Source organism: Gopherus flavomarginatus, chromosome 2, assembly GCF_025201925.1.
Source record: "Gopherus flavomarginatus isolate rGopFla2 chromosome 2, rGopFla2.mat.asm, whole genome shotgun sequence".
Classification (NCBI taxonomy): Eukaryota; Metazoa; Chordata; order Testudines; family Testudinidae; genus Gopherus; species Gopherus flavomarginatus.
The window spans coordinates 161,992,472-162,002,760 of record NC_066618.1 but is presented as its reverse complement, the minus strand read 5'-3'; the positions used below and the strand labels follow the sequence as shown (position 1 = coordinate 162,002,760).

General features: G+C 42.5%; 1 long non-coding RNA gene across 1 annotated transcript; it reads left to right on the top strand.

The window, feature by feature from the left end:
- Nucleotides 1–411: 411 nt before the first annotated feature.
- On the top strand, nucleotides 412–7,907 carry LOC127045030 (uncharacterized). Its single transcript, XR_007772598.1, has 4 exons — nucleotides 412–517; nucleotides 935–1,150; nucleotides 5,701–5,884; nucleotides 6,025–7,907. It is a non-coding gene; the product is annotated as an uncharacterized LOC127045030 (long non-coding RNA).
- Nucleotides 7,908–10,289: the final 2,382 nt, after the last annotated feature.

Below are 10,289 nucleotides of genomic sequence, written 5' to 3'. Positions count from 1 at the left end.
TGTATCCACAGAATGGGACATGTTGAGCCCTTTGGTACTGTGAGGAGCTTGACCTTCCTGTAATTCAGGTTATGGTCTCTGCTATTTGGCTAATCCCAGTGACCACCCTGTAATCAGGGCACAGGTGGCATCTCTCTTTTGAAATCTGGTGGATTAGAACCATGGGCAGCTTGACCTCCTTGTAATTAGGGTTTAGTCTCCGAGGCTCTTTGAGTCTCTTGGCATTGTGCTTTCTTCACAGCCTGAGGTGAGTGACCACCCTGTAATCAGGGAATCTGGTCTTGGCTCTCTGGTGTCTTGGCACTAGGCCAGGTGAGCCAACTGGTCTGAATGAGCACCCTGTAAACAGGGCACAGGTCTCATCAGACACTATTTATGGTGCCCCCATGTAACTGTGTCCAGAGTCCTGGCCCTTCACACTGGGCTTCCAACTTGCCTGGAATTCTGCAGCCAAATCTCCTGCTTTCTTCCTCGTGTACTGTTCTCTTGGAGACCCGACATCCTGCTCCCATTGCAGGTAAGCTCAAAAAGGGAGGGACCTGTGGCAGTTTGGAACTAAGTCAATCCCGGCCGTATACCTCCTGACATAGATTTTGGAATACGTGTCAATTAATTCCATACTGCTCTTAATCATCCAGTTGCTCTTCATTTTGTATGGAGACTGCCTGGTGTAATAGTTGTCAAGGGGAAACCTGGAGATTGTGACTCTGGAGTCAGATGGGTCTGGTCCTTTTCTCACCCAGTGGGGCTAAGGAGGAGGGGAGAGTCCTTATGGAAGTGTCTGAGGACTGCATCTAGGAGCTGAATATCCACGCTGTCTGCAGACCCGGAAAACCACACTGGATCCATAGTTTACGCTCAGTTTGCATTTGGGACGTGCCGTTGTCGTAAGTGCATCTGAGTTACACTCTCCTGTGTGCTCTCTCTGTTTCAGGCAGCTCCAAGCACAAGTGGACAAGAAGGAAGTGTCAGGAATGTCAAGCAAAGAAGAGGAAAGAGGACAAGTCACTGAAGATGGAGAAGAAGGAAAGGGCCTCTGGGCACAGTAACCTCCCTGTAATCAGATCTCAGGTCATGTAATGACACTGTACGGGCATCTCGAGCCTTTTAATACCTTGAGCAGCGTGACCACCCCGTAAGCAGCATCCAGGTCTGTACTGTTTTGTCCTTTTGACATTAGGCTCCATTAGCTGACTAGTGAGAGTGACTGCCCTGTTATCAGGGTGCAAGTCTCCGCCCCCTCGTTTTCGACGGACATTGAGTTCTTTGGTAACTTCAGCATGTGACCGCCCTATAACTAGGGTCCAGGTCTGTGTTGTTTTGTCCTTTTGACATTAGGCTCTGTTAGCTGACTAGTGAGAGAGACTGCCCTGTAATCAGGGTGCAAGTCACCCCCTTCCCTCGCTTTTGAGGGACATTGAGCTCTTTGGTAACTTGAGCAATGTGACCGCCCTGTAACTAGGGTCCAGGTCTTTGCCCACTTCCTTGTTTGGCATTACGCCATGCTCCAGCCCACTAGTCAGCGTGACAACCCTGTAATTAGGGTGCATGTCACAAGTATTCACAGAATGGGAAATATTGAACCCTTTGATACTTTGAGGAGCTTGACCTTCCTGTAATTCAGGTTACGGTCTCTGCTATTTGGCTAATCCCAGTGACCACCCTGTAATCAGGGTACAGGTTGCATCTCTCTTTTGAAATCTGGTGGATTAGAACCAAGCGCAGCTTGACCTCCCTGTAATTAGGGTTTGGTCTCCGAGGCTCTTTGGGTCTCTAGCATTGTGCTTTCTTCATAGCCTGAGGCAAGTGACCACCCTGTAATCAGGGAATCTGGTCTTGGCCCTCTGGTGTCTTGGCACTAGGCCAAGTGAGCCAACTGGTCTGAATGAGCACCCTGTAAACAGGGTATAGGTCTCATCAGACACTATTTATGGTGCCCCCATGTAACTGTGTCCAGAGTCCTGGCCCTTCACACTGGGCTTCCAACTTGCTTGGAATTCTGCAGCCAAGTCTCCTGCTTTCTTCCTCACATACTGTTCTCCTCAGGACCCGAGATCTTGCTCCCGTTGCAGGTAAGCTCAGAAAGGGAGGGTCCTGTGGCAGTTTGGGACTAAGTCAATCCCGGCAGTATACCACCTGATATAGATTTTGGAATACTTGTCAATTAATTCCATACTGCCCTTAATCATCCAGTTGCTCTTCATTTTGTATGGAGACTGCCTGGTGTAATAGTTGTCAAGGGGAAACCTGGAGATTGTGACTCTGGAGTCAGATGAGTCTGGTCCTTTTCTCACCCAGTGTGGCTGAGGAGGAGGGGAGAGTCCTTATGAAAGTGTCTGAGGACTGCATCTAGGAGCTGAATATCCACGCTGTCTGCAGACCCGGAAAACCACACTGGATCCGTAGTTTACGCTCAGTTTGCATTTGGGACGTGCTTTTGTCATAAGTGCATCTGAGTTACACTCTCCTGTGTGCTCTCTCTGTTTCAGGCAGCTCCAAGCACAAGTGGACAAGAAGGAAGTGTCAGGAATGTCAAGCAAAGAAGAGGAAAGAGGACAAGTCACTGAAGATGGAGAAGAAGGAAAGGGCCTCCGGGCACAGTAACCTCCCTGTAATCAGATCTCAGGTCATGTAATGACACTGTACGGGCATCTCGAGCCTTTTAATACCTTGAGCAGCGTGACCGCCCTGCAAGCTGGGTCCCAGTCTGTGCTGTTTTGTCCTTTTGACATTAGGCTCCTTTAGCTGGCTAGTGAGAGTGACTGCCCTGTAACCAGGGTGCAAGTCACCCCCTTCCCTCGCTTTCGAGGGAATTGAGCTCTTTAGTAACTTGAGCATGTGACCGCCCTGTAACTAGGGTCCAGGTCTTTGCCCACTTGCTCGTTTGGCATTACGCCTTGTTGTGGCCCTCTAGTCAGGATGATGACCCTGTAATCAGGGTGGAAGTCATATTCCTATTGCTTCTGGGGGATACTGAGCTCTTTGGAACCCTGAGCAGTTTGACTCACCTCCCTGTAATTCAGAGTCAGGTCTCTGCCCTCTTGCTGTTTTGGCATCATGCTCTGCTGATAATCTAGTCACTGTGACCGCCTTTAATTGGTGTGCATGTCGCACCGTTCTGTAGTATGGGAAATACTTAGCCTTTTCATACCATGCGGAGTGTGATCTCTCTGTAATTTGGGGAGAGGTCTCTGCCCTTTTGCTCCCTGGCTTTATGCATCTTTATCTTTCTGATCAGAGTGACCACCCTGTAATTAGAGTGCAGGTTGAATCCCTCTCATTTATCAGGGATTAGGATTAGTTTAGGGCCCTTGGGAGCATGACCGCCCTGTAATCAGGGTTCAGGTCTAAAATTGTCATCCGTGATTATGCTGCATAATTCAGCTAGTCAGAGTGATGACCTTGTAATCAGGGTGAGAGTTACATTTCCCTTGCTTATGGGAGTTACTGATGTCTTTCTTACTTGAGCCGTGTGACCTCCCTGTAACTAGGGTTCAGGTCTCTGTCCTTTGCTCATCTGGGATTGTGTCCTGTTCTCTTCCTGGTCAGTATGACTGCCCTGTAATTAGGGTGCAGGTCACATGCCTCTTATTTAGGGAGGACTAAGTTTCCCTTAGCGCTTTGGGCTGAGTGACCACCCTGTAAGTAGAGTTCAGGTCTCCTCCTTTTCTTTTTCTTTGATGTATTTTCCATTAATTGGCTAGCCCGAGGGACTGCCCTGTAAGAAGGGTTCAGGTCCTTTCCCCTTTGGGTTGTTGCGCTAGTCACTTGGACTCCACCCTGTAATCAGGGCGCAGGTCTTGTCCCTTTTCCCTTTGTTTTTTTGAGGGGAGGAAGATTGGTCGAGTTTAACACTGTGGGTAGAGTGACCTGTTGCCATGAGCTTTCTTTCTGTTCTGGGGAGTCCCCTTTTGTTTTGTACAGCTGTGTTTGCGAGAGCACGTGATACAAGTGGGTGTGCAAGCTTGTTAATTTTTAGTTATTTATTTTTATTTTTTTAAGCTGCAGTGCTTTTTCTTTACTCTTCTCAGAATTGGAAAAAGAGCTCAAAGTGTATTAATGTTTTTATCCTCCTCCTCCCCAGAAAAGGAAAGAGTAAGGGCTCTGATGTCATTTTTTAGTGCCTTGGACAGTGTGACTGCCCTGTAAACAGGGATCTGGTCTCTCCTCTTCTGCTCTGTTTAGGTAGAGCTCCTTTTAGTGGGCTGATGGCAATGACTTGCCTTTAAGGAGGACAATTTATGTCACATGTCTGTGACTCACAGGTAGTGCAGTATCCCTTAGTACTTGGGCAGCATAATCACCCTGTATCCAGCGTTCAGGTCTCTGCCCTTTATTCTTTTGCCTCCATTCTACTTCAGCCAGTTGGTATGAGTTCTGACCCTGTAATTAGGGGAGAGTTTGTGTCCCTCTGGCTTCTGGGGGATATTGAGTTCTCTGGAGCCCTGAGCAGTGTGACCGCCCTGTAACTGGGGTCCAGGTCTTTGCTCACTTGCTCGTTTGGCATTACGCTGTACACTGGCCCACTAGTCAGCGTGACAACCCTGTAATCAGGGTGCATGTCACAATTATCCATAGAATTGGATATATTGGGCCCTTTGATACTTTGAGGAGCTTGACCTTCCTGTAATTCAGGTTACGGTCTCTGCTATTTGGCTAATTCCAGTGACCACCCTGTAATCAGGGTACAGGTTGCATCTCTCTTTTGAATTCTGGTGGATTGGAACCATGGGCAGCTTGACCTCCCTGTAATTAGGGTTTGGTCTCCAAGCCCTTTGGATCTCTTGACCTTGTGCTTTCTTCACAGCCTGAGGCAAGTGTCCGCCCTGTAATCAGGGAATCTGGTCTTGGCTCTCTGGTCTCTTGGGTTTAGGCCAAGTGAGCCAACTGGACTGAATGAGCACCCCGTAAACAGGGTATAGGTCTCATCAGACACTATTTATGGTGCCCCCATGTAACTGTGTCCAGAGTCCTGGCCCTTCACACTGGGCTTCCAACTTGCCTGGAATTCTGCAGCCAGGTCTCCTGCTTTCTTCCTCACGTACTGTGTCCAGTGTCCTGGCCCTTCGCACTGCACTTCCAGCTTGCTGGAATTGTGCATCCAAGTTTTTTGCCCTGCTTACCTTGATCTTGGCCACCCATCATCCTGCTGCTGTGACTGGTAAGCTGTGAAAGAGAGGGTTCTGTGTAACTTTTGTAATAAATCTTTTTTGTACAGTTTTTCTTTTTCCGTTAATTTTGATATTAATGTTTGTTAATTCTATGTTGCTGTCAATCATCTAATTCTTGATGATTTTGTATGAAGAGTATTGAACTTCTTGGTGGAGTAGTCATCGTAATTTGGAGAATTTGGCTTTTAGATAGGATTTATTTTGTAACATTCCTGTTCCTTTTTGCTTTCTGTGTATTGTGCTAATTTAGGGAGTCACCTAGATTTACTTTTCTTAAAATACATATTTAGTCACTTTTAGTTATTCCCCTTTTACATTTGAGGCTTGGTCTCTGCAAATATACGTTTTTATTTTTTATTCTGTACATCTGTCCACTTCATTGGTGCATTCCAGAGTTTGAAATGAATACCAGTAATTTGAAAATCAATCTTTTATTTCAGTAACTGAATCAGTACTTTTGTCTACTTCTTTTTTAATTTTATTTTGTACTTCTTTAAACATTTTATATGTTTCTGTTATTTTTATCTAGAATTTCAAATGGCATTGCAAGTCTGCTATAACTGTCATGCACACTCTTTAAATCCTCTTAAGAGAATTGGACAAAACAGAAACAGCCAACTTAAAAACAAGAAAAGAGATGCTAACCACCTGTGAAGAACAGGAAAGGAAACAAATTCTGAGAGCAAAATATAGTTGTGTGATCTATTTCAAAGGTAAATCATACTATAAATTCACATAATGAAAATAAATTCATCTAATGTAGTTCATTAATAGATTTCCTTAAGCAATATTAAATATTTATTTGTGACATAATTAACATGGCTTTAAAATAATATTTTTGTTTGCTCTTCAGGTTTATACAATGTCCAGCACCACAGTATATATATGCATTGGAAGGATAAATTGAACAATGTGACTAGTATCTGTTACCTTTGGAATGCTGATTAATGTTAATAGACAGTATATAACAAACTCTGAAGCTCAATTACTTGTGGCACCACAAAACTGAAGAGTGGCGAACAGTTTCCTTCTATAACCTTTCAATTCAGTAACTACCTCTGCCACATGAGAACTGATATGTCATCTTATTTTATAAAGATGTATGTCCTCTCAAATTGTCTTTTCTAATGAGTCCATAAAGCATACTTTGTGCATCATACTTCCATATTCTGGTAGAAAAGCAGGATGTATCTTTTTTATTTAATTCAAGACACTTAATCTTTACTAGGCTTTCATGACATTGCTTGATGATTTGGGCTTCTGTTTAGCAAGTAGTCAGACTTACTTTCTTAAAGTCTCTGTTGGCTACAGAAGAAAAGTTATTTGAAAATGATAGAAGAAAACTGAGATGCTGGCTGCGAGTGGCCACCCTGAAAATCATTGGAAGACCTCTTCCAGTAGGCACACTATTAATATTTCTCCCAGTTCATAAGAAAGCCCATTTTTGATACCAAAATAGTACCATAGCTATGATGCCTTATGGAATTTATCTAAGTTTCTACCTATCACCAATTAGAAATTGTCAATATAACTGGTTATTTGCATCTAAATGTTGATTTCATGTACCTATGTAACTAATTATTTAAAATGTGTTTTACAAGGTGACTACTCGATTTTATGTAAAATAGTTATACACATCTTAGAAGATGTGCTCCTTTGACTTAAGTGTGTGACTTTTATTAGTTGGGCGACTAATGCTTTATGTACTTATTGTTTTTACTAACAAGTTTGTCACTAGGCACCAAGGAATAATTGTGAATCTGTAATGCAGATCACATAAGCACTATAGCATCATAGCTTACTATTATTAAAAATAAATCATAATTTTCTACAACGTACAAAGATGTAACTGAAGGGAAGGCATGTGTTTGTATTCTCCAATCATCCTCAATTCTCCCCTCCCCCTCCAAAAAATTCAAAAATAGTTCAGGTGGAAAGATTAACATTTACTCCAGGTAACACCTACCTTAATATTTTAAAGCTCTGTATCTCTCACACATTGCTAAAAACAAGCAAACAAAATTAAATGTTCTGGAAACTGGCAGTTACTCCCTCAACTTCACAACTTTCAAACACCTACTCTACTTCAACGGTCACACCAATCAAACTGTGCCACACATGTAATTTTAACTTAGCACCTATTATGTCAGAACAGTTAGAGTATATTTTGGTAGTTGTGTATATTGATGTACATGGTAATAGTGGTGTTTTAATGGGTTTTTATGCTTAGTGAATTAAGAGGATGTTCGAGGATGATGATGTGGATGTTTTATTTAGAGGTGAAGTATTTTGTGGTGATGACTGTTTTTCAGGTATTGGTTTAGTGTGAATTGTTGAAAAATTTAGATGATTTTTGCATGTGTACATTGTTAGAGGTACTTAGAGGGCAAAGTTGAGGTTGCCTGTTTGGTGCAATTTTATTGGTGTGAAAGTTAATTTAGAGTATGTGTTTGAAAGCCTTGAAGTTGAATTTTAAGCTGTACAGGGATCCAGTACCCGCTTCAGTTCTTACTGTCATTCCAAATTTCCAAAATCTGGGATGAAGATGACCTGGCAGAATAAAGATATCTCCAGGGACTTTCAAGAGTTTAGCATTTCTGCAGCTTCATGGAATTCTTTAAACCTTATTGAGTTTTACAAAGTGTAATAATTGTGGGAAACGTCTACTTCTGCCAGTTAAGTGTTGAACAATGACCTATATTAAGAGATTTATACTGACAGTTAATTCTGTTCTGTACTAAGATGATTTTGTTAATATTTCCACTTTATGATGTGTGAAATGAATTAACTAGGTTTGACTATATCTACTTGACAAAAGTTGGAATACTTCATGTTAAATTCATAGATTTAACTTTGACTGTCATATCACCTTACTTTGCTTTCTATAATTCCTTATTTAATTTATTAATATTTATGTAATTCAATTAATAAAACATAAATTCAGGTATGGTATCAGTTCTGTCTTTGGCTAAATAAAAAGGAATCTGGTAAACTGGTGAAGAATTTTTGTATCATTAATTTTAGTTTAATTATCATCTTTTTACCCTTTTTTGTGTGGTCATGGGAAGTAACTATCCTATAATGTTGCAAGTTTCATTTTTCTTTTGCATTACGCGTTTTTTGGCAGACACCAGTATGGGTCCTCTGGCAAGGTCCTCGGTGCTGTCTGCAACATTCCAGTTCAGAATTTATTCATTTTTAAAAGTTGATTAACATTTTTATATTTAATTTAATCTCATGTTTGTCAGAAATTAATTTTTACAGTGTACAAAATTGTTAATATGCTGCTGCATGCGAGGAAGTGTGGTCTAGTGGTTTAAAGTACTGGTTTGGGATTCAGGAGACCTGGCTTCTATTCCTGGCTGTGCTACTGGTCCATTGTCTGTCCTTGGGCATGTCACTCCACCTCCCTGTGCCACTTCTCCCATCTGTTTAAAAAAAAGGGGGAGAGATGATTGTACTCACCTTATTTGTGAAGTGTTTTGAGAGCTGAAGAAAAGCACTAAACAGAATTTTTACTAAAAATGAGACTCCACATGGGTAGGAGAGAACTAGAGATTATCTTTGGTAAGGGTACATAAAGATATAATTCACTAAGTAAGTATTAATTATGCTAATGCTGTGAAGAAAACTATCTTGGTGAATAATGAATTGAAACAGTCTCTCACTCTTGGCATTTGTTAATTAATTTCTAGCATACCAGATGTTTTTTGTCCCACTGAAATATGTATGGGGATGCACTTTGATTTGTTAATCTTGCCCTATGATTTTTTTATTAAAAAATGGACAACTTGAAAAGCAACTACTCAATATTAGGTGATTGTTCACCCACTGTACAAAAAGTCTAAGGCAGGGGTAGTCAACAGGTGGACCACGGCCAAATCTGGACTGTCAGCTGCTTTTGAATGTACCCTAAAATATTGTTATTTACTTTTTATTTTCTCTGGAGTCTGGACCTTGACTATACCTTGACCAAGAAATCTGGACCGCGATAAAAAAAAATTGACTATCCCTGGTCCAAAGAATGGCAAAAGCTGAAGGAAGCTGTAATTATATAGATGGGATTAAGGAAGAAAGTCTTAGTATTCCAACAGTAATTGCTAGAAGTTGGAGATGAAACAATTAAACAAAGTCTTTGTAAAACAGGCACCCAAAATAGCTTTAGTCAGCATGCAGAAGAAGAGGTTTCCAAACAGGGAGTCTTGCCACTGACTTTGAATCAGTTTGAATTTCACAATTTATGACGATCAAAACATCCTCCAGGGGGATCTGTTGGCCTTCACTAGTAGTGGCCAGACAGCTGCAGATGGCACAGCCTGGGTCCTTGGTACCAAAGACTCTGGATTGGCCAACTCCGCCTGCCCTGAATTACCGGGTTATTGTCTTCTCTGGTTGGACTGGCAATGAACTGTAAGAGGGCTACATAATTGATAGAGGATTTACACTAACTCAAAGTGGCACCGCAACCCTAGAGGCTCATGAATAATAGATTAATGGATGGGATTCTTGTTAGTAGGTCATGTCTTTTGCCTATGGAGCCTCCTAGCAGGCAGCAAAAAGGGGACAGGGCAGGCATAGAGACACAGCACTGGAGCCATTTGAAATACACCTGCCCTGACCTTTGTGCTTACTGGGGATCTTCTCCCCTGTCCCTTCCTGCAGGCTCAGCTTCAGGCCTGCTGGTTGCAGCTCGGGGGGGTTAGGAAGCTCTGCACCTGAGAACAAATACCACACTGCCAGGGGTAGGGTAAGCAGAAGATTGAACTTTTAGCTGTTGGGTAGAGGCCAAGAGATGGGAAGACTGTGCTGGGGCTCAGGAAGGATTGGTGAAGGAGCAGTGCCTAATCCTCATCACACTTCTTTCTAGCCATAGGAATACCCCCTCATCCTTGTAGACATGCATTTAACTCAGCCTTACCTGCCCCTCTGCAGTAGGGTAATAATATCCCCCTGGTGTTACAGCTGGGGAAAACCGGGGGACTTGCCCAAGGTTATTAGGACTTAGCCTCAGAATGGGATGGTGAAGGCTGCAATAGTGGGATGCCTTTGACACTGTAGTAACAATATTCCAGTAGCACTCAGAGGCCCCAGCCAAAATCAGGGCCCCATGGTGCTAGG